This window comes from Theropithecus gelada, chromosome 4 (genome assembly GCF_003255815.1).
Source record: "Theropithecus gelada isolate Dixy chromosome 4, Tgel_1.0, whole genome shotgun sequence".
Classification (NCBI taxonomy): Eukaryota; Metazoa; Chordata; class Mammalia; order Primates; family Cercopithecidae; genus Theropithecus; species Theropithecus gelada.
The window spans coordinates 9,939,254-9,963,309 of record NC_037671.1 but is presented as its reverse complement, the minus strand read 5'-3'; the positions used below and the strand labels follow the sequence as shown (position 1 = coordinate 9,963,309).

At 44.9% G+C, this 24,056-nt stretch overlaps 1 pseudogene; it reads left to right on the top strand.

Moving 5' to 3' along the window:
* The first annotated feature begins 4,919 nt into the window (after positions 1-4,919).
* LOC112624026 lies at positions 4,920-5,006 on the top strand (annotated as a pseudogene).
* The last annotated feature ends 19,050 nt before the right edge of the window (positions 5,007-24,056 follow it).

The following is a 24,056-nucleotide window of genomic DNA, read 5'->3' as shown; positions in this document are numbered from 1 at the left end:
ATAGGAGGTTAGTAAGTGGCTTAACCGCTACCGAGATCATCCTCACACTCCATGCACAGATGGCACGGGGCTAGATGTGACTTAACCTAATTATTCTGCCCTTTCTGGCTTTTACTTCCAGAAGTAGTCATCAAAAAAAGGGAGACTTTGAAAGACTTACATAGGTCTCTCTACCTGAAAGAAGAGGAAATTATTTTCAAGGCAAATGAATTTCTAACTTTCCTGAAAGAAAGGGCGATTATTTATTTATGACTTGTCTGAGGAGCAGTCGATGAAGAGGCCATTGCACACAATAGCTATTAAGTCATACGTAACATGTGGACCCTGGAAGATTCCGCTATTTGGCATGTATGGTGGCTAAAAAAGTGGAGAATCTTCTTGGTTTCTCTTTCCACCCAGCCTTTCTTAGGCACTTTGAAGAGAACTCACCTCTCACTTTCTGTGAGCTTTTTAGGACCCTGAGCCATATTACCATCAGCTAAAGTCTTTATTTATTTTTATTTCTTAGGACAGAGTCTCACTCTGTCGCCCAGGTTGGAGTGCAGTGGCACAATCTCAGCTCAGTGCAACCTCCGCCTCCCGGTACAAGTGATTCTCTGGCCTCAGCCTCCCAAGTAGCTGGGATTACAGGTGTCTGCCACCATGTCCGGCTAATTTTTGTATTTTTAGTAGAGACGGGGTTTCACCATGTTGGCCAGGGTTATCTTGAACTCCGGAGCTCGGGTGATCTCGGCCCACCTCGGCCTCCCAAAGTGCTGGGATTACAGGCGTGAGCCACTGTGCCTGGCCAATAATGAAGTCTTTATTTGGCCATTTTCCTCAGTGTATTTTTTCCTCAGCATGTCCGCTTCGAGATGGATGAAGAAGCAGCCTCTCTAACCACCCCAGCTTTAAATCCAGTAGGATTGTCTGCCAGAAATAAACCCCTCTCTTTAGGAAGACAAAAGCCAAGAGTTTCAGGCTGACAGCTTCTGAGATCTCCCCTACACTACGTAAATCGTCACCACTCGCTGGGTAGAGAAATAAAAGGAAGACACTTAAAAAGGTTTTCAAAAAGTAGAAAAAGTTATTCAAAAAGTAGAAATGAGGTCTTGTTATGTTGCCCAGGCTGGTCTTGAACTCCTGGCCTCAAGTGATCCTCCTGCTTTGGCTTCCCAAAGTGCTGGGATTACAGGTATGAGCCACTGTGCCTGCCTGGAAGCCACTTATGTTTATTTGAGAGTTGGGAGGAAGGGACGGCTTTCTGGACCCAAGGAAGCAGTAAGGCAGCAGGGCAGGGAGCAGGTGCTACAGGCAGGTGGCCGGCACTGCTGCCGGCCTGGAGGATGAGGGACAGCAGGAAGACAGGCAGACTAAGAGACTGCATGCTTTGTGGAAATAGCTGAAAATAGAACGTGAGGTTAGGCCCTGAGAATTCGATTCCTGCTAATGGCAAAGAGAGAAGCCAAAGTCTTCCATACATAAGACCAAGGCAACAAACAGGGCCTTTGCACACCCTGGGTCTGGCCTGCCTGCCCAGGATGCCAGCTATCAGCCCTGACTCGTGGAAAGAGCTCAACTCTTTATTATTATTATTATTATTATTTTGAGATGGAGTCTTACGCTGTTGCCACACTGGAGTACGGTGGCGGGATCTCATTGCAACCTCTGCCTCCTGGGTTCAAGCGATTCTCCTGCCTCAGCCTCCCGAGTAGCTGGGACTACAGGCGCCAGCCACCACGCCAAGCTAATTTTTATATTTTTAGTAGAGACGGGGTTTTGCCATATTGGTTAGGCTGGTCTCGAACTCCTGACCTCAGGTGATCTGCCCACCTTGGCCTCCCAAAGTGCTGGGATTACAGCACGGTGAGCCACTGTTCCCAGCAACTTTTTAATAATTTGTCTTCTTGCTGAATAACAAAGCTATCTAAGTAAAAGGATGTGCGTGTGTCTTTGTGTGTATGTGTTTTACCTACTTGGTTGATTTGGGTCACAGTTGCAGTTTATACTGTGCCTCTAAATTTTATTTGGAAGAAAAAGCAGTATTTCTTTACTTCTCTTTTCTTTTTCTTTCTCTGTCCTGCTTTTAGGCACGAAAGCGATATTTCATATCACAAATTCAGCTGCTGCTGCTGACAGTTTGCTCTGACTGTTTCTCACCAGACGAGGCAGGTTAAACTCTTGTCAGCCATATGTTGATTTGTTAACACTACCCATGTCCCAGGTAGCAGGCTCAGATGGGTCTCAAAATAGACCAGGCACACATGGCTGATAAGATCCCAGTGGGCAGAAGATAATGTTACACCATCTATGACATAACCTCTAGAATAATCACTGCCGCCCTTTGCTCTGGAGTCCAGCTCCAGCGTATGCAAAAGTGGAAAGTCCTCAAACAGTGGGGGGTTTAGTGTGTGTGTGCTTTCCTTGAAATTGGTTAAACTTCCACTCAGCTTTGGAAGCTTCTAACAAGCGGTGCACAGCCTTTTCTTCTCTTTCTTCTCCTTTTTTGCTTCAGTGGGATGGATGGCCAAACAAACTTTCTGGTGGCCGTTAAGAAGAAGAAAATTCTTTGCAGAAGCACGTGCCAGTGTTTTACAATGCACGGCACACATCGAGGCTTGCGGCGCACACTGGGACACAATCGGATTCTGGAGCTCCAGGGACAAAGAGTGTGGCTAATTTGTGCAGCCGCTGCTTTAGAATGGTGAGCAGGGAGGACGCTCCTCTAAGGAGGGGGAGTCAGGGCATCAGCACAAATTGGTTTTCCAGGCGAAGGAAGGGGAAAGCCTCATCTTGGAAGAAATTTCAGTTTCTGTGGACCTGTGGACCTGATGTCAGGTTACCTCGCCCCTCCCCAGCAGGAGCCAAATGCCCGTGCCTTCTCTCCTGGAAAGTTGCCTTTCTAAGCTAGAGAATTGCTGCCACAAACTGATTCTGAGAGGAAGGGAATGTGCTCTTCATATTTGCAGAGAAAATCAGGAAGCGAGGAGTCGCAGCCCCGGCTTCCTGGTCGGGCTGCTGACTCACACTGTCATCCTTTAGGCGATTTCCTTCATTTCTTTGCACCTCAGTTTCTCAGTTAAATGAAGGATGAAAATGGAATTCCCCTAGAGGCATTGGGAATACCTCATTAATGTTTGCATTTCTTCTTGATAACTGGGATTAGAGATCTGATTACTGCAAAGCAGCATTACATGGAAGATTCCATCTTTATTGTCAACTCGAGGCCTATCTTTGAATGAATATCATTTAAGGTCTTTTGGTCACCTTTCCCACTATTCATTCCATGATGTCCCCTCCTCACTCCATCTATTCTTTTCCATGGTGACTTCAGGTGATGTCATTTGCATGAAGTTTTGTCTCTGAAAAGAGGAGGCTTTAATTTCTCTTGGTTCATTCCAGAACATGGTAGTCCATGGGTCACCCCAGGCTTGCCTGGTTGTGGGAGATGGGATTCAGAGGCCAGGAATGGGATCTCAGTCACAACCTCCATGCTCTTTTAAGGAATTTAGGTTGATTTTTCTTTTTCCTCTTCAAAGTGTCGCCCTCTTTGTTTGGCTGGGGTGAATACATCACTTCCTCTTTGGGGGTCTGTGTTTTGTCTCCTGCTGGGTTTGAAATGTCATGTAATTTGTTGGGTTTTCACTGGATTATGTTTGGAGTTTGTTTGTTTTTTTTGCTGTTCCCAAATCATCACTGGTCACCAGAACCCTCTCTCTTCTACCTCCTGATTGATGAAGTGATAGAAATGTACACTCCTCAGCATTTACCAAGAGAGACACATTTATCTTGAACTGCTCTCTCTGTTCTGTTGCCTATGAAGGGAGTTCCCCTGCAAGGGCAAAAAAAAAAAAAAAAAAAAACAAAACACCCAACAAAACCCCACAGTGCTGTTATCTTTTCTTCCTGCTGAGCGGTCAGGCTGCTCTGTTGCTTTGCTCATTATCTGGTCAAACTTCATTTGAGGGCGATCTCCATGCTCCTCATCCAGAATATGGTGCAAGCCTCAGGTCCTTCTCTCTTCAGACTCACCAACCTTTCCTTGGCTCCTCATAGATGACATTTTCTGTTCCTAGAAGCAACATTTCTCTGCTATAATAAGTAAATTTGGGGGGATACACTTGGAATTTATTATGAACTCATCCCACAAGCATTATTGATGTAACATGCCAGGCACTATACTAGACATCGGGTGTGTGATAAGAATAATGAGGTCGGGTGCGGTATCTCACACCTGTAATCTCAGCAATTTGGGAGTCCAAGATGGGAGGATGGCTTGAGGCCAGGAGTTCGAGACCAGCTTGGCCAACATTGCAAGGCCTCGTCTTTACAAAAAATAAAAAATTAGCAAGACATGGCAGTGTGTACCTGTAGTCCCAGTTACTCGGGAGGCTTAGGTGGGAGGATCCCTTGAACCCAGGAGGTCGAGGCTGCAATGAGCTAAGTTTGCACCACTGCACTCCAGCCTGGGTGACAGAGAGAGACCCTGTCTCTAAAATAAAGTAGGCCAGGTGCAGTGCTCACGCTTGTCATGCTAGCACTTTGGGAGGTTGGGGAGGGCAGATCATGAGGTCGAGAGATTGAGACCATCCTGGCCAACATGGCAAAACCCAGTGTCTACTAAAAATACAAAAATTAGCTGGCCATAGTGGAGCACGCCTGCAATCCCAGCTACTCCGGAGGCTAAGGCAAGAGAATCACTTGAACCTGGTAGGCGGAGGTTGCAGTGAAGCGAGATCACACCACTGCACTCTAGCCTGGCAACAGAGTGAGACTCCGTCTCAAAAAAAATAAAAATTAAAAAATAAAATAAAATAGTGAGACTTATCTCCTCCTTCTAAAAGCAAGGCCGCAGGCAGAAAAGGGGTGGTAGAGGTGCAAGTCGTGATGGAGAGGGCTGAGAAAAACCTGCAGAGTCATAAGTTGCAAGGCAAAGGGAGGCCCTTTTGTAGTTCATAAGCATAATGATTGGGCTTTTGCACATATGCCAAACCTTGTTAAGATGTTGGCACTTTACCCGTAAGACATTAAAACACACACACACGCACACACACACACCCAAAAACAATGCAAAGAGAAAGATTTCTGTTGGTAACTTGAATCTAGTAGTGATAATATTCATTGCATAACTTTACTGTCTATTATAGCAAAAACATTCCCCTGAATTCTTACTGTGTGCCAAGCACTGTGCTCAGTAATCTTAATCCTTACTCAGCCCTTTGTGGTGAGTTCTGTATTCACCCTTATTTTACAGATGAAGGAATGGAGATTTGAGGAGGCTGAGTAATGAGTGCAGGGTGATTAGCTAATATCAAACTCAGGCATTGAGGCTATACTGTCTAGACAAAGAAATATATGCTAGGGACTTTCTGGACAGGGTTCTGCCTATACTTGTGACAGCACTGGAAATTAAGTCCTCTCCCCTGTGTTTCTCTGAAAAGAAATAATTTGTTTCCTGTGTTCTGGAAGGACATTGGGTGAAGTTGGTTGTGTTTTAAAGCATTTCCACTGAAGCTTCTTTTGGCTCCTGAGTCTTTAGCAGGAGGCTCCTGCTATATTTCACATGACCCTGTCTTGGTGAGCTCTCTGTTGGCCTTAGGGAAAACATAGGGCCATTTTGCTAATTCAATGAGGAGTATCTACTTAGTAAAAGAGATTTTTTGGGGGGCAATGCCAGTGGCTGAGTAGCTCTCCCTTCATCTGTTCGTAAAAAAAAAAGAAGTTTGCTGGGCGCAGTGTCTCACGCCTGTAATCCTAGCATTTTGGTAGGCTGAAGCGGGCAGATCATGAGGTCTGGAGTTTGAGACCAGCCTGACCAACATAGTGAAACCCCATCTCTATTAAAAGTACAAAAATTAGCTGGGCATGGTGGCGCATACCTATAATCCCAGCTACTCAGGAAGCTGAGGCAGAAGAATCACTTGAACCTGGGAGGTGGAGATGGCAGTGAGCCGAGACTCGGCCACTGCACTCCAGCCTGGGCGACAGAGCTAGACTCCGTCTCAAAAAAAAAAAAAAAAGTGAAAGAAAAGAAAAATAAATCTTTGTAATATATTTAAAATTATTAAGAACTCCGGCCTGACACAGTGGCTCATGCCTGTAATCCCAGCACTTTGGGAGTCTGGGGCAGGTGGATCACAAGTTCAGGAGATTTGAGACCATCCTGGCTAACATGGTGAAACCCCATCTCTACTAAAACTACAAAATATTAGCTGGGCGTGGTGGTGGGCGCTTGTAGTCCCAGCTACTCTGGAGGCTGAGGCAGAAGGGCCGGAACCCGGGAGGTGGAGCTTGCAGTGAGCCGAGATCGGGCCGCTGCACTCCAGCCTGGGTACAGAGTGAGACTCCACCTCAAAAAAAAAAAAAAAAAAAAAAAAAAGAACAAAAACAAAAACTCTTTGTTGACCTCAAAAGAGCATCGCTGAAATTGACCTGCCTTCCACAGTCTTGGACAATGTCTTTGTTTCTACAGTTAAGGGGCACATCACAGTTCTTATCTGACTTCTCAACATCATTTGCTGCTGTCATCTTTTGAATGAATCTATTCTCTTGGTTTCCTTCCTCTGTCTCTGAATGATGCTTTGCTTGTCTCTTCAGGGTTGGTGGTTTCCAAAGATATATTTATTCTCTCATCTCAACGCACTCTCATCTTCAGAGATCTCATTCATTATCAGGGCTTCCACTGTCAGCTCTATGTGAATGGCTTCCAAATCTCTATCTTCAGACTGTATCTTTCTTCTTGGGTACACATGTATGCACAACAAGTTTGTTGCTTGAGTAACCTCAGACTCAAAAGGTCCAACACCTAACTTGTCCTCTTCGCCCCAAGCCCTCTTGTGTTATCCCTGAGAAGGGCATCACTGGCCATCAACTGTCCAAAGCTGGGGGCTTTGGCATCATCCTCCATTCTTCCCATTCCCTCCCCCAACAACACCTAATCCTTCAACACGTTCCATTCCATAATTGCGCGTATCTCTTTATTTCTCTCCACCTCATCACTGCCACCTCAGTTCATGCCACTGTCATCTCTTCCCTGTGTGGAGTCTTGCTCCTGCCAATTCATGCAACTCGGATAATGTGAGTCTCCTTACCTTCTCAAAACTCTCCAAGGGTTGCTACTACTCTTAGGATGAAATTTAAATGCTTTGATATGGCTCACAAGGCCCTGTATGACCTGGCATCAGCTTTTCCTCTATTCCCGCACTTCACACTCGTAATTCTCCAACTTCACATACTACATCTTGCCCATGTGGTCTTCAGTACATGCTAATCCATCTGCCTGGATTGGTCTCCCCTCTCCTTGTATGCTTTCACTTGGCTAATTCCTGCTTATCTTTTAGATCTAAAGCTTTTAGATATGACCTCCCAGACTGGGCTAGGTGGTTTTCATCTCTACCCCATCCTTAAACTCCCACCCACTGGGGCCTCTTTCTTCCTATTAGACCTTTGTCACTCAATATTAATTGGTTTTTGTCTGTATTGTCTAATAGACTGAGCTCTGTGAGGCCAGGGATAGAACTATTCTATATACCGTTATGTTTATAGAGCCTCGCACACAGTAGGATAGAGGCCTGTAAGAGTTATTTATGGCTGCATCACAAATGACCCTAAAACTTAGTGGCTTAATACAACAAGCATTTATTATGTCACAGTTTTTTGTGGGTCAGGAATTTGGGAACAACTTAGCTTTCTCATGAGGTTGCAGTCATCTGAAGGCTTGACTGGGGCTGAATGATCTTCCAAGATGGCCCACTCACATGGCTGTTGGCAGGAGGCCTTAGCTACTTACCAGTATGTGGGCCTTTCCAAATGTCTGCTTGAGTGTCCTCATGACATGGCAGCTGAGTTCCCCCAGAAAGGGTGATCTAAGAGAAAGAGCAAAGAGGAGACCACTATGCCTAGTATGCCCCAGACTCACTTGGATCATTATTTTGGCCATTTTGGCAACATTGAATTTGTTAGAAGAGACTAAATACAGCTCACACCTAAGAAGAGGGGAATTAGCCTCCACCTTTTGAAGAAGGACAGCATATCAAGGAATTTGTGGACATACTTTAAAACCACCACAGGACTTGTTGAATAAATGAGAATGTGTTGAATAAATGCACCAACATAAGACACCCCCACCTCCCAATTCATTGATCCAGTCAGATATTTACTGAACACCTACTACTGTAAAAATTCCCCTGGATAGAAGAAGGCTGAACATTCCCCTAAGAAAGTAGGAAACAGAAAAGTAAAGGTGGAACTAGTGCTTCTTCTCTCAAACATGACGATAAGGACCAAAGGGCCAGCCGAGCATGGTGGCTCACACTTGTAATCCCAGCACTTTGAGAAGCCGAGGTGGGAGGATTGCTTGATCTTGGGAGTTCAATATCAGGAAACAGGGAGACCCCCTTCTCTACAAAATAAACATATATATATAAATTTTCCTGGCCTGGTGGTGTTTACCTATAATCCCAGCTACTTGGGAGACTGAGGTGGGAGGATTGCTTGAGCCTGGGAGGTCAAGGCTGCAGTCAGCCATGATCATGCCATTGCACTCCAGCCTGGGCGATAAAGCAAGACCACATCTCTAAAAACAGTAATAATAAAAAAAAGACCAAAGGATCACTCTGCCCCAGCAACACTGTCTTTTTTTTCGAGCTTACACCAAAATCTGAGGTTAAGCAACCCTGTCATTGCCACCCCAAGACTATCTCAATTCTTGGTCTGACCTCACCCATCTCCATTGCTTGTCTCTCTCCTGTTATCCCCAAGCTTTTAATAACAGCTCTTTCTTCTTGTTTTCTGCTATATATTTGGGAGTCATCTGCATGATTATTTGTCTCATATCTCCTCATACCATCAGCTCTTGGAAGACAAAGCTGGGTGGTGTCATGTTTAGTACAGAGCTTTGCATCCATTAGTCACCACACAAATGTTAACAGACTGTGTAGGTGCACTATATCATGCATATGAATGTGTGCACTCAGTAGCAGCTTTGGTTTGTACAGCATGGGGTCTGCAGCTGCTGTCATCACCTTGGGAGCTGGGGATCTACCCATGATCATTCTCACCCCACTCTCACCCCACAGGGCTAGGCTAAAGGGTCAGAACTTTGGCTTCACCTTTCAATAGCTTGCAACCTCTGACACAGCCCTTTCTGCTTTTTAAAACTCCTTTGCAAAGATTGCTTCATTTCCTTTGCCAGCAGTCCCTAAGACTCAGGGAAGTCAGATGTGAGGCTTCTGGAAAACCAAAATGGAAGAGCTAGGAAATACCTGTAGAATATTGTTTGGTCAAACATGTTAAGATCTTCCTCTATGTTACTCAATGTGTTAGAACAAGCTAGTGGCAAGTAAAAGGAAGGTCTTGAGACCAAGCCAGGCTTCTGATTACCACATTCTGCAGGGAGGCAGCAGTGCTTACTAGTTAAAGAAATGAGCCCTGAAGTAAGACTGTATGGGTGTGTAACTTGGTTCTGCCACTTACTAGGCCTTTTTTTTTTCCTTTTTTTTTGAGACAGAATCTTGCTCTGTCGCCCAAGCTGGAATGCACTGGCACAATTATAGCTCACTGTAACCTCAAACTCCTGGGCTCATTGCCAGACTCGTTAAGCCTCAGTTCATTGCCTGTAAAATGGGAATAATAATGGTATCTGCCCATAGGATTGTCGTGAGGGCTAAATGAGATAATCCATGCAAAGTGTAGCATGTGATAACTGCTCAACAGATATTAATACTTATTATACCATCCCTGCCTATATTTTATTGGGGGAGGGTAGACAAATAGTAAAAGTTCTTTTTTTATTTTTTATTTTTAAATTTTTTGTAGGGATGAGGTCTCCCTATATTGCTTAGGCTGGTCGTGTACTCCTGAGCTCAAGCAGTCCACCCACCTTGGCCTCCCAAAGTGCTGGGATTACAGGTGGGAGCCACTGCGCTCCACCAGAAAAGGTTCTTTGCCCCATAGCAGCTAAGAATACATTTTCGCTAGGTGTGGTGCTCACGCTTATAATCGTAGCACTTTGGGAGACCAAGGCAGGTGGATTACTTGAGGTCAGGAGTTCGAAACCAGCCTGGCCAACATGGTGAAACCCTGTCTCTACTAAAAATACAAAAAAATTGGCCAGGAATGGTGGTGAGCGCCTGTAATCCCAGATACTTGGGAGGCTGAGGCAGGAGAATGGCTTGAACCTGGGAGGCGGAGGTTGCAGTGAGCAGAGATCGCGCCACTGCACACCAGCCTGGGCAACAGAGCGAGACTCCTTCTAAAAAAAAAAAGGTACATTTTCTCATTTTTGTATTTTTAAAAATTATTTTTTTTTTGTTTTTGAGACAGGGTCTCGCTCTGTTGCCTAGGCTGGAGTACAGTGGCACAATCACAGCTCACAGCAGCCTCAACATCCCAGGCTCAAGTGATCCTCCCATCTCAGCCTCCTGAGTAACTGGGACTACAGGTGTGCACCATCATGCCTGGCTACTTTTTAAAAAGTTTTAGTAGAGACGAGGTCTTGCTATGTTGCCCAGGCTGATCTTGAACTCCTCAACTCAAGCAATCCTCCCGCCTTGGCCTCCCAAAGTGCTGGAATTGCAGGCATGAGATGCTGCACCCGGCCTTCATTTTTGCATCTTAAATCAGCAACCCCCAAATGTCTTTTTAAAAATATATATATACAATATACATTGTCTTCCCCTGAAGTACAAAGCTTGCTAGGAGCAGTTCCGACAGTTGAAGATGAAGGTGGTGCTGGTGGTGTGTATGTATGTGTGTATGTGTGTGTGTGCAAGTGTGTATTATTTACTTGATATTTGCAGAAAATTTCTTGTTGTCATCTTTCGGTTTTGACACTGGGTAGAGTCAATCCACTATGATCCACTGATTGGAGATTCTTGTGTACCTACCCAAGAGAGAGACAGAGAGAGAGGAAGAGAGAGAGATGTATTCTTGTAGATTTTGCTTGACACAGGCAAATACTTAAGCTGAGGCTGAGGTTGAATATTTGATGCCTGAATCATGGATTGTAAAAGGAGGGAGCATGCTCTCAATTATTTGGATAAGGAGAGAAAAGAGAAAGAAATTATTGTTTTTAGATGGGTGGCAACATTTGAGGAAGGAACCACAGAAATAAGGTGACAACTCTCATATTTTTTGAAGTTTGTTTTTTATGTTGCTTTCTGATTGATTTAATGCCTTCTCACCTCTGCTAATATTAAAAAATTAAAACCAATTAAGAATAATTTTATTTGAGAATTGAACTATATTATAATTCCCTAAGATGATGAAATCATGTGGTTTATTCAAATTAAGCCCAAGAACCTCATGGTAACGTTGTCTACTAGGCGTTCAATTGTTTGTGTGACTGAGTCACCGGTGCCCACTCCCCTCGTATAATACCCTTCTCATACCCTTTCTTGGGCTTCATTATTTTCTGATGCAATTCTTCCAAAGGGAAACTTTCCCAGAGAAAATTCCCTGGTAACTACTTTTTGTTGTTGTTTGAGACTGAGTCTTGCTGTGTCACCCAGGCTGGAGTGCAGTGGCACAGTCTTCACTCACTGCAGCCATCACCTCCTGGGCTCAGGTGAATCTCTCATCTCAGCCTCTCAAGTAACTGGGGCCACAGGCACACGCCACCACACCTAGCTAATTTTTGTGGAAATAGGGTTTCACTGTGTTGCCCAGGCTGGTCTTGAACTCCTGGACTCAAGTGATCCTCCTGCCTCTGCCTCCCAAAGTGCTGGGATTATAGGTGTCAGCCACCATGCCCAGCCCCTTGTAGCTACTTTATTTGGCAGGAAAAGTCCAACTCTCTGCATAACCCCAGTAACTTAAACATGTAGCTTAAATTTCCTTTGATTCTCTTATCCCCATGCAGATAACATCCCCACACAGACAGAAACTCCAGACAAGGTCTGAGTCAGTGGATAGATTCCTTGTGTCATAGACTGGAGAGGAAGGGGTACTTGGATGGCTTTATTTAACCCTAATTCCAAATTTATTTTACTAAAGACATTTAGAGATGGAGAGAGGAGGGTGGGGACGGTAGTTTGTGTTTCTGCTTTGAAAGTGCTGAGATGCTTTTTCCCCTCGTTCCCATTTGTCATTTGGCATGGCTCTTCTGCAATCCAGTGCAGTCTGGTTTCCAGAATGCCTCCTGATGCCCACTGCACGTTGTTTTCTGCCCAGTGAAGGCCCCAAAATGACAGCTAGGGCTGATGTTCTTGAAAATCTGAATGTGCTTGTTAGGTAAAAGTTCTTATTTGGAAAGTTCCACTGAATAACTTTAGCTGCAAGCTCCTAGTTTCTGTCTTCGTTTAATTTTGTGAATTCTGGGTTCTAGATTCCAGAAGTCAGATCTATCTAAATGAAGGCATAATGGAGAATGGTAGATTTTAAGAGAGGAACAGTGACGGAGTGCCTGGAGGGATGTCCTCACCACCTCACAGAACCGGGGCTCAGTAGCTGTGTGAAGGGACCGGAGGATGAAGATATTCCCAAACTCCTGCAGGTCCGTTTGCCACCTTACTGGAGGGCACCAATTTCCTTTCTTTCCTTTTTTTTTTTTTTTTTTTTTGAGACAGAGTGACGGAGTTTCACTCTTGTTGCCCAGGCTGGAGTGCAATGGTGCCATCTTGGCTCACTGCAACCTCTGCCTCCCAGGTTCAAGCGATTCTCCTGCCTCAGCTTCCCAAGTAGCTGGGATTACAGGTGTGTGCCACCACATCTGGCTAATTTTAGTATTTTTAGTAAAGATGGAGTTTCACCGTGTTGGTCAGGCTGGTCTCAAACTCCTGACCTCAAGTGATCTGCCTTCCTGGGCCTCCCAAAGTGCTGGGATTACAGGTGTGAGATACCACACCTGGCCTTGTTTTTTTTTAATTTTAAAATTATTTTATTTATTTATTTATGATAAGGTCTTGTTTTGCTGCCCAGGCTGCAGTGCAGTGGCAAGATCATGGCTCACTGCAGCCTCAACCTCCTGGGCTCCAGCTATCCTCTGCCTCAGCGTCCTGAGTAGCTAGGACTACAGGGACGCACCACCACACCCCACTAAAGGGGCACCAATTTCAACAGTTTACAAAATATACTTTCAGCTTACACCTCTTGAAAAAGTTTTCATGCCTTGATTTTCCTGCCCTGCACTCAGTCATTTTCCCTTTCACTTCCTGCCCCTGTTGCTGCCGGGCTCTTCATTGTTTAGACCCTGCAGCTGAGGAGGACAGGCATGCAAGCCAAGGGGCAGAGGGGAAACTGCTCAGAAAACATTGAAGGGCGCAGAATTCAGTGTCAAGTTTCCATCTCTGGCCTGTGGACCAGCTGGACACTGTGCAGGGCCCTGGGATGGGCCCTGGGGGGGTCCCTCTCTGGTGTCTCGCTCAGAACAGACGCTCCCACTGGGACTCTTCATTATGTGGTTCTTCCTGCCTGGCGAGACACCATATTCCTTGCACTGGGCCTCCCCAGTGCTGACTACACTTCCCATCGCCTGTTGCCACACTCGCTGTTGCCGTCCTCTTCCTCCCTGGAAGGACTCCCTCCCTCCCAGCCACTGTAGTAGGTCTGTGCCCCCAGAGCCTGTTCCACCCTCCCTGCAGGAAGAGTGTCTGCTTGCTGCAGTGAACCGTGAAGATCCAGGGCCATCCCCAAACAGGACATCCACTGGAAATAGTGGAGATAATGGAAAGAGGCCGATTGGTTGTCCATTCATTTTCTCATTATGCGTTTACTGACCTCTTCTCTAGGGTGAGCACTGGGCTGATGGCGATGGGGAAGAAGAGCTCAGACTAGGAGGGACACTTCGGTCTGTGAACAAACAATCCAGTACAGGACACTGAGTACCCGGAGACAGATACACATCTATGAGGGGGTGTCTGACAAGAACAGAAAGGCCAAGTTCCCATGAGAAGGGGGATCTGGAGGCCTGAGAAGGGAATTCATTTGTTGCTTCATGAAGTAAATGTGTATTTTTGAAGATGCTGAGAGATTATTTTACATTTTTTTGCCTTAAAAACTTTTTTTCCAGGTTCTCTTTTTTTTTATTATTATTATACTTTAAGTTCTAGGGTACATGTGCAAAATGTGCAGGTTTGTTACATAGGTATACACGTGCCTTGTTGGTTTGCTGCACCCATTAACTTGTCATTTACATTAGGTATTTCTCCTAATGCTATCCCTCCCCCTACCATGCACCCCACAGCAGGCCCCCATATGTGATGTTCCCCGCCCTTTGTCCAAGTGTTCTCATTGGTCAATTCCCACCTATGAGTGAGAACATGCAGTGTCTGGTTTTCTGTCCTTGTGATAGTTTGCTCAGAATGATGGTTTCCAGCTTCATTCATGTCCCTACAAAGGAGATGAACTAATCCTTTCTTATGGCTGCATAGTATTCCATGGTATATATGTGCTACATTTTCTTAATCCAGTCTATCATTGATGGACATTTGTGTCAGTTCCAAGTCTTTGCTATTGTGAATAGTGCTGCAGTAAACATACGTGTACATGTGTCTTTATAGTAGCATGATTTATAATCCTTTGGGTGTACACCCAGTAATGGGATTGCTGGGTCAAATGGTATTTCTAGTTTTAGATCCTTGAGGAATCACCACACTGTCTTCCACAATGGTTGAACTAGTTTACACTCCCACCAACAGTGTAAAAGCATTCCTAGTTTTCCACATCCTCTCCAGTATCTGTTGTTTCCTGACTGTTTAATGATCGCCATTCTAACTGGTGTGAGATGGTATCTCATTGTGGTTTTGATTTGCATTTCTCTGATGACCAGTGATGATGAGCATTTTTTCATGTGTCTGTTGGCTGCATAAATGTCTTCTTTGAGAAATGTCTGTTCATATCCTTTGCCCACTTTTTGATGGGGTTGTTTGTTTTTTTCTTGTAAATTTGTTTAAGTTATTTGTAGATTCTGGATATTAGCCCTTTGTCAGATGGGTAGATTGCAAAAATTTTCTCCCATTCTGTAGGTTGCCTATTCACTCTGATGGTAGTTTCTTTTGCTGTGCAGAAGCTCTTTAGTTTAATTAGATATCATTTGTCTATTTTGGCTTTTGTTGCCATTGCTTTTGGTGTTTTAGTCATGAAGTCCTTGTCCATGCTTATGTCCTGAATGGTATTGCTTAGGGTTTCTTCTAGGGTTTTTATGGTTTTAGGTCTAGCATTTAAGTCTTTAATCCATCTTGAATTAATTTTTGTATAAGGTATAAGGAAGGGATCCAGTTTCAGCTTTCTACATATGGCTAGCCAGTTTTCCCAACACCATTTATTAAATAGGGAATCCTTTCCCCATTTCTTGTTGTTGTCACATTTGTCAAAGATCAGATGGCTGTAGATGTGTGGTGTTAATTCTGAGGCCTCTGTTCTATTCCATTGGTCTATATCTCTGTTTTGGTATCAGTACCATGCTGTTTTGGTTACTGTAGCCTTGTAGTATAGTTTGAAGTCAGGTAGTATGATGCCTCCAACTTTGAATTCTTCATGCTTAGGATTGTCTTGGCAATGCAGGCTTTTTTTTTTTTTTGCTTCCATATGAACTTTAAAGTAGTTTTTTCCAATTCTGTGAAGAAAGTCATTGGTAGCCTGATAGGGATGGCATTGAATCTATAAATTACCTTGGGCAGTATGGCCATTTTCACGATATTGATTCTTCCTATCCATGAGCATGGAATATTCTTCCATTTGTTTGTGTCCTCTTTTATTTCATTGAGCAGTGGTTTGTAGTTCTCCTTGAAGAGGTCCGTCACATCCCTTGTCAGTTGGATTCCTAGGTATTTTATTCTCTTTGTAGCAATTGTGAATGGGAGTTCACTCATGATTTGGCTCTCTGTTTGTCTGTTATTGGTGTATAAGAATGCTTGTGGTTTTTGCAGATTGATTTTGTATCCTGAGACTTTGCTGAAGTTGCTTATCAGCTTAAGGAGATTTGGGGCTGAGACGATGGGGTTTTCTAAATATACGATCATGTCATCTGCAAACAGGGACAATTTGATTTCCTCTTTTCCTAATTGAATATTCTTTATTTATTTCTCTTCCCTGATTGCCCTGGCCAGAACTTCCAACACTATATTGAATAGGAGTCGTGAGAGAGGGCACCCCTGTCTTGTGCTGCTTTTCAAAGGGAATGCTTCCAGTTTTTGCCCATTCAGTATGATATTGGCTGTGGTTTGTCATAAATAGCTCTTATTATTTTGAGATACGTTTCATCAATACCTAGTTTTTTGAGAGTTTTTAGCATGAAGGACTGTTGAATTTTGTCAAAGGCCTTTTCTGCATCTATTGAGATAATCATGTGGCTTTTGTCATTGGTTCTGTTTATGTGATGGATTATGTTTATTGATTTGCGTATGTTGAACCAGTCTTGCATCCCAGGGATGAAGCTGACTTGATCGTGGTGGATCAATTTTTTGATGTGCTGCTGGATTCGGTTTGCCAGTATTTTATTGAGGATTTTTGCATCAATGTTCATCAGGGATATTGGTCTAAAATTCCCTTTTTTTGTTGTGTCTCTGCCAGGCTTTGGTATCAGGATGATGCTGGCCTCATAAAATGAGTTAGGGAGGATTCCCTCTTTTTCTATTGATTGGAATAGTTTCAGAAGGCATGGTACCAGCTCCTCTGTGTACCGCTGGTAGAAATTGACTGTGAATCCATCTGGTCCTGGACTTTTTTTGGTTGGTAGGCTATTAATTATTGCCTCAATTTCAGAGCCTGTTATTGGTCTATTCAGGGATTCAACTTCTTCCTGGTTTAGTCTTGGGAGAGTGTATGTGTCCAGGAATTTATCCACTTCTAGACTTTCTAGTTTATTTGCGTAGAGGTGTTTATAATACTCTCTGATGGTAGTATGTATCTCTTTGGGATCGGTGGTGATATCCCCTTTATCATTTTTTATTGCATCTATTTGATTCTTCTCTCCTTTATTCTTTATTAGTCTTACTAGCAGTCTATCAATTTTGTTGATCTTTTCAAAAAATCAGCTCCTGGATTCATTGATACTTTTTGGAGGGTTTTTTGTGTCTCTATCTCCTTCAGTTCTGCTCTGATCTTAGTTATTTCTTGCCTTCTGCTAGCTTTTGAATGTTTTTGCTCTTGCTTCTCTAGTTCTTTTAATTGTGATGTTAGGGTGTTGATTTTAGATCTTTCCTGTTTTCTCTTGTGGTCATTTAGTGCTATAAATTTCCCTTTAGACACTGCTTTAAATGTGTCCCAGAGATTCTGGTACGTTGTGTCTTTGTTCTCATTGGTTTCAAAGAACATCTTTATTTCTGCCTTCATTTTGTTATTTACCCAGTAGTCATTCAGGAGTAGGTTGTTCAGTTTCCATGTAGATGTGCGGTTTTGAGTGAGTTTCTTAATCCTGAGTTCTAATTTGATTGCACTGTGGTCTGAGAGACAGTTTGTTGTGATTCCTGTTCTTTTACATTTGCTGAGAAGTGCTTTACTCCCAACTATGTGGTCAATTTTGGAGTAAGTGCAATGTGGTGATGAGAAGAATGTATATTCTGTTGATTTGGGGTGGAGGGTTCTGTAGATGTCTATTTAGGTCTGCTTGGTGCAGAGCTGAGTTCAGGTCCTGGATATCCTTGTCAACCTTCTGTCTCGTTGATCTGTCTAGTATTGACAGTGGGGTGTTAAAATCTCTCATTATTATAGTGTAGGAGTCTAAGTCTCTTTGTAGGTGTCTAAGGACTTGCTTTATGAATCTGGGTGCTCCTGTATGGGGTGCATATATATTTAGGCTAGTTAGCTCTACTTGTTGAATTGATCCCTTTACCATTATGTAATGGTCTTCTTTGTCTCTTTTGATCTTTGTTGGTTTAAAGTCTGTTTTAACGGAGACCAGGATTGCAACCCCTGCTTTTTTTGCTTTCCATTTGCTTGGTAGATCTTCCTTCATCCCTTTATTTTGAGCCTATGCGTGTCTCTGCACGTAAGATGATTCTCCTGAATACAGCACACTGATGAGTCTTGACGCCTTATTCAATTTGCCAGTCTGTGTCTTTTAATTTGGGCATTTAGCCCATTTACATTTAAGGTTAATATTGTTATGTGTGGGCCGGGCGCGGTGGCTCAAGCCTGTAATCCCAGCACTTTGGGAGGCCGAGATGGGCGGATCACGAGGTCAGGAGATCGAGACCATCCTGGCTAACACAGTGAAACCCCATCTCTACTAAAAAAATACAAAAAACTAGCCGGGCGACGTGGCGGGCGCCTGTAGTCCCAGCTACTCCGGAGGCTGAGGCAGGAGAATGGCGTAAACCCGGGAGGCGGAGGTTGCAGTGAGCTGAGATCCGGCCACTGCACTCCAGCCTGGGCGACAGAGCCAGACTCCGTCTCAAAAAAAAAAAAAAAAAAAAAATATTGTTATGTGTGAATTTGATCCTGTCATTATGATGTTAGCTGGTTATTTTGCCCATTAGTTGATGTGGTTTCTTCCTAGCATCGATGGTCTTTATAATTTGGCATGTTTTTGCAATGGCTGGTACCAGTTGTTCCTTTCCATGTTTAGTGCTTCCTTCAGAAGCTCTTGTAAGGCAGGCTTAGTGGTGATAAAATCTCTCAGATTTTGACCCCATTCTGACCCCACTCAGAGGTGGGGTCTACAGAGGCAGTAGGCCTTGCTGAGCTGTGGTGGGCTCTGCCCAGTTCGAGCTTCCCCGGCTGCTTTGTTTACCTACTCAAGCTGCAGCAATGGCAGATGCCACTCCCTCTGCCAGGCTGCTGCCTCGCAGGTCGATCTCAGACTGCTATGCTAGCAGTGAGCAAGGCTCTGTGGGCATGGGACCCGCCAAGCCAGATGTGGGGTATAAGCTCCTGGTGTGCTGTTTGCTAAGACCATTAGAAAAGTGCAGTATTGGCCGGGCGCGGTGGCTCAAGCCTGTAATCCCAGCACTTTGGGAGGCTGAGACGGGCGGATCACAAGGTCAGGAGATCGAGACCATCCTGGCTAACCCGGTGAAACCCTGTCTCTACTAAAAAAATACAAAAAACTAGCCGGGCGAGGTGGTGGGCGCCTATAGTCCCAGCTACTTGGGAGGCTGAGACAGGAGAATGGCGTGAACCCGGGAGGCGGAGCTTGCAGTGAGCTGAGATCCGGCCACTGCACTCCAGCCTGGGCGGCAGAGCGAGACTCCATCTCAAAAAAAAAAAAAAAAAAAAAGAAAAGTGCAGTATTTGGGCAGAAGGGTCTCGATTTTCCAGGTACAGTCTGTCATGGCTTCCCTTGGCTAGGAAAGGGAAATCCCCTCACCCCTCGCGCTTCCTGGGTGAGGCGATGCCCCGCCCTGCTTTGACTTGCCCTCCGTGGGCTGCACCCACTGTCCAACCAGTCCCAATGAGATGAACCAGGTACCTCAGTTGGAAATGCAGAAATCGCCATCTTCTGTGTCGATCATGCTGGGAGCTGCAGACCAGAGCTCTTCCTAGTTGGCCATCTTGGAACATCTGTCTATTTTACTTTTTATAATTATGAAAGTAATAGCTACTCATTGCAAAACATTTAGGAAGCATAAAACAGAAATAAATATCACTTGTGATCTCAACCCTTCATTATTCACATTTTGGCATTCTTCTTCTTGATTTTTTTTTTTGAGATGGAGCCTCACTCTGTCAGCAGGCTGGAGTGCAATGGCGCGGTCTCAGCTCACTGCAACCTCTGCCTCCTGGGTTCAAGCAATTCTCTTGCCTCAGCCTCCCAAGTAGCTGGGATTACAGGCATGTGCCACCATGCCCAGCTAATTTTTGTGTTTTTAGTAGAGATGGGGTTTCACCATGTTGGTCAGGCTGGTCTTGAACTCCTGACCTCATGATCTGCCCACGTCAGCCTCCAAAAGTGCTGGAATTACAGGCATAAGCCACCATGCCCAGTCTCTCCTTCTTGATTTTATCTTGGCTTCAAGAGGGGTTATTTCAACTGGGCTTTACAAAATGAGTAGGAGTTTGCCAGGCAATTCAAAAGTGGCAAGGCCTTTCAAAAGGACAAAATGACATGCCCAGCCCCAGAGATGTGAAAGTGCATGGGCAAGGTGTGCAAAATCTGATGAGAAGGGACAGGAGAGCCAGAGTCATGTGACAAATACTGATTGAGCCCTTGCTTGGTGCCAGATAGTGTAGCAAGCACTGGAGGCACAATGGTAAGCAAAGCCAGATAAAGTCCCGTCCTTGTGGAGGTTAAGGTCATTTGGGGAAGACAGATATGAATCAGATAAATGATCTGATCTACACACACATAAATGAAGGCTTACTAACTATGGGAGTGGTGAGGGAGCATGGGTAGAGCTCGTGACAGGGTATCTGGCTGGTCTGTGGGCAGACAGGGGGCTTGAGAAAGGAGATTGTCATTTGAATTGAGATTTTGTTTTCTTTCTTTTCTTCTTCTTCTTCTTTTTTTTTTTTTTAAGAGACAGGGTCTCACTATGTTGCCCAAGCTGGTCTTGAATACTGGCCTTAAGTGATCCTCCAGCCTCAGCCTCCCAAAGTGTTGGGGATTACAGGCAGGAGCCACTGTGCCCAGCTAGAATTGAGATTGGAAGCATGAATCAAGTGGGCCTGGTGAAAGGGGGGTGACTAGAGAGCATTTCAGCAGAGAAGTTGCTGGTAAGGCTCAGTAGTAGAGGGAGAACTGTGGACCCAGAGAGCTGTGGCTGGAGCTCGGGGCAGCGGGGACCAGCTAGGGCCACATCCCAGGCCAGGATAAATATCTGTTTAGGTTTTATCCTAAGAATGATGGGAATCAAGGTTAGATGTTAAGCCTGGGGGGCAGGGTGGGCTCAGGGGCTGGTGGCCTGATCAGATCTGAATTTTGAAAAGTCCTCTCTGGCAGCAGAATAGAGGATTTCAGAGGACAAAGGTAGAGGCAGGAAGCTAGCATTTATTTGTTAATACATACATGGGTTCCTACTGGATGTATTATTCTGAAACTTGCCATTTTTGTGTTAGTTATTATGTCATCTTGATCTATTTCGTTCAATTTTACAACTCAGTCCAATATTCCATAGTATAGATGTACATAGTCTGTGTAAGCATTCACAACGTATTTAACCATTTCTACATTGTTTCCAGTTTTTCATCCTCACCAACTCTCTACTGGCAGGAGCATCCTCTAATACGGGTGGTGGCAGACAAAATTCTGAGATTTAAAAAAAAGGTTTCAGCCGGGCGCAGTGGCGCATGCCTGTAATGCCAGCACTTTGGGAGACTGAGGCGGGTGGATCACCTGACGTCACGAGTTTAATACTAATCTAGCCAACGTGGTGAAACCCTGTCTCTTCCAAAAATACAAAAATTCGACAGGCGTAGTGACATACACCTGTAATCCCAGCTACTTGGGAGGCTGAGGCAGGAGAATCGCTTGAACTGGGAGGTGGAGTTTGCAGTGAGCTGAGACTGTGCCACTGTACGCCAGCCTTGGAGACAGAGTGATGCTCCGGCTCAAAAAAATAAAATAAAATAAAGAAAAAAATAATAGGCGGAGCGCGGTGGCTCAAGCCTGTAATCCCAGCACTTTGGGAGGCCGAGACGGGCGGATCACGAGGTTGGGAGATCGAGACCATCCTGGCTAACACGGTGAAACCCCGTCTCTACTAAAAAATACAAAAAACTAGCCGGGCGAGGTGGCGGGCGCCTGTAGTCCCAGCTACTTGGGAGGCTGAGGCAGGAGAATGGCGTAAACCCGGGAGGCGGAGCTTGCAGTGAGCTGAGATCCGGCCACTGCACTCCAGCCTGGGCAACAGAGCAAGACTCCGTCTCAAAAAAAAAAAAAAAAAAAAAAGAAAAAAATAATAAAATAAAGGGTCTCACTCTATTGCCCAGGCTGGAGTGCAGTGGTGCAATCTTGGCTCACTGCAGCCTCAACCTCCTGAGATCAGGTGATCCTCCCACCTCAGCCTTCTGAGTAGCTGGGACTATACGTGCACGCCACGATGCCTGGCTAATTTTTGTATTGTTTGTAGAGATGGGGTTTTGCTATGTTGCCCAGGCTTGCCTCAAACTCCCGGGCTCAAGCAATCCGCTCGTCCCAGCCTTGCAAAGTGCTAGGATTATAAATGTGAGCAACCATGCCCAGCCAGAATTCTGCGATTGCCCTGAGAGTCCCACCCACCTTGCTGCCCCTTCTCTGTGTCATCCCTTCTCCTTGAGTGTGGGCAGGACACTGAAACAGATGGGATACAACCCTGTGATTGGGTTGATCAACTTGGATTATCCTAGGTGGGTCTGGCCTCATCAGGGGGTCTCTTTAAAGGGGATCCCTGAAGGGAGAGATTGGAAGTGTGAGGGGGCATAAGGAAGGGAGTTATGAGGCCAGGTCATGTGATCCTTCCCAGGACCTCTAGTTGCTGAGAGTGGGCCCTCTCTGACAGCTAGCAGGAAAATGGGGACCCCATATAACCTTGATAAAATGAATTCTGCCAACAACTTCAGGGAGCTCAGAATAAATCTTTCCCTTGCTGAGCCTTCAGAGGAAAACACACTGGGCTGGCTGGTAGAGTGGTTCACTCCTGCTGCACACCAGCCTGGGCAACAGAGGGAGACCCTGTCTCTAAAACAAAGAAAAAAAGGGCTTGGTGTGGTAGCTCATGCCTGTCATCCCAGCACTTTGGGAGGCCGAGGTGGGTGAATCACTTGAGGTCAGGAGTTTGGGACAAGACTGGCCAACAGGGTGAAACCCCATCTCTACTAAAAAAAATTACAAAAATTAGCCAGATGTGATAGTGGGTGCCTGTAATCCCGGCTACTCAGGAGGCTGAGGCAGAAGAATTGCTTGAACCCGGGAGGTGGAGGCTGCAGTGAGCCAAGATGATGCCACTGCACTCCAGCCTAGGCGACAGAGTGAGACTCCATCTCAGTAAAAAAAGAAAAAAAGAAAAAAAATGCACTGGGCTAGCGGGGCATAGTGGGGCACAACTGTAATCCCAGCACTTTGGGAGGCTGAGTCAGGAGGATTGCTTGAGCCCAGGGGTTTGAGACAAGCCTAGGCAACAAAGCAAGACCTCATCTCTTAAAAGAAAAAAATTAAAGTAAAAAATTTTAAAAAAGAAAACGCACTGGGCTGACACCTTGACTTAAATCTGCTGAGATCCTGACTGGAGGACTCAACTAAGCTGTGCCTGACTCTTAACCCTGAGAAGCTGTGGACAGCGATTTTGTATTCTTTGAAGCTATTTTGTGGTAATTTGTTATGTAGCAATAGAAAACACCATGGTCATCTGAATACATTTCCCAGTATTTCTACTGGATAGACATAGAGAAGCAGATTTGCTGGAGTTCAAATATATGCACTTTTAAATTTTTAATAAGTATCTTCAAATTGTTCCATAAAATGTTGTACCAACTTAAATGCCCATGAAGACAAAAATAAGTATTTTCCCAAACCCTCACTGGCTGATTATAAGTTTTAAAAGTTTTGTCAATCTGATGGGTAAAAATGATTTTTCATTTTTGTTTAATTTTTGCTTCCTTCAATATTATTGAATGTGTCTTTGAATATCTGTCATCAATCTATTTATCTGTCTGTCTACACTTTCCCACTCATATCTTTGACTTTCTTTGGCTTTTTACTCTTTTTTTTTTTTTCTTTTTGAGACGGAGTTTTTGCTCTTGGCGCTGGAGTGCAATGGCGCCATCTCGGCTCACTGCAACCTCCACCTTCCAGGTTCAAGCGATTCTCTCACCTCGGCCTCCCGAGTTGCTGGGATTACAGGCGCCCACCACCACGCCTGGCTAATTTTTGTATTTTTAGTGGAGACGGGATTTCGCCATGTTTGCCAGGCTGGTCTCAAACTCTGGACCTCAGGTGATCCGCCTGCCTCGGCCTCCCAAAGTGCTGGGATTAGAGGCGTGATCCACCGCACCCTGCTTGGTAGGCTGAGGCAGGAGAACTGCTTGAAGCTGGGAGGCGGAAGTTGTGGTGAGCAGAGATTGCACCACTACACTCCAGCCTGGGGACAAGAGCGAAACTCCGTTCCATTAAAAAAAAAAGATACATAGAGACAACAGCGTGGGTCAAACAAAACTGGAGTGATGCTTCTGCTGTCTCCTCCCTGCTTTTCTCTCTCCTTCCTTCCTTTCTTTCGTCCATTTTG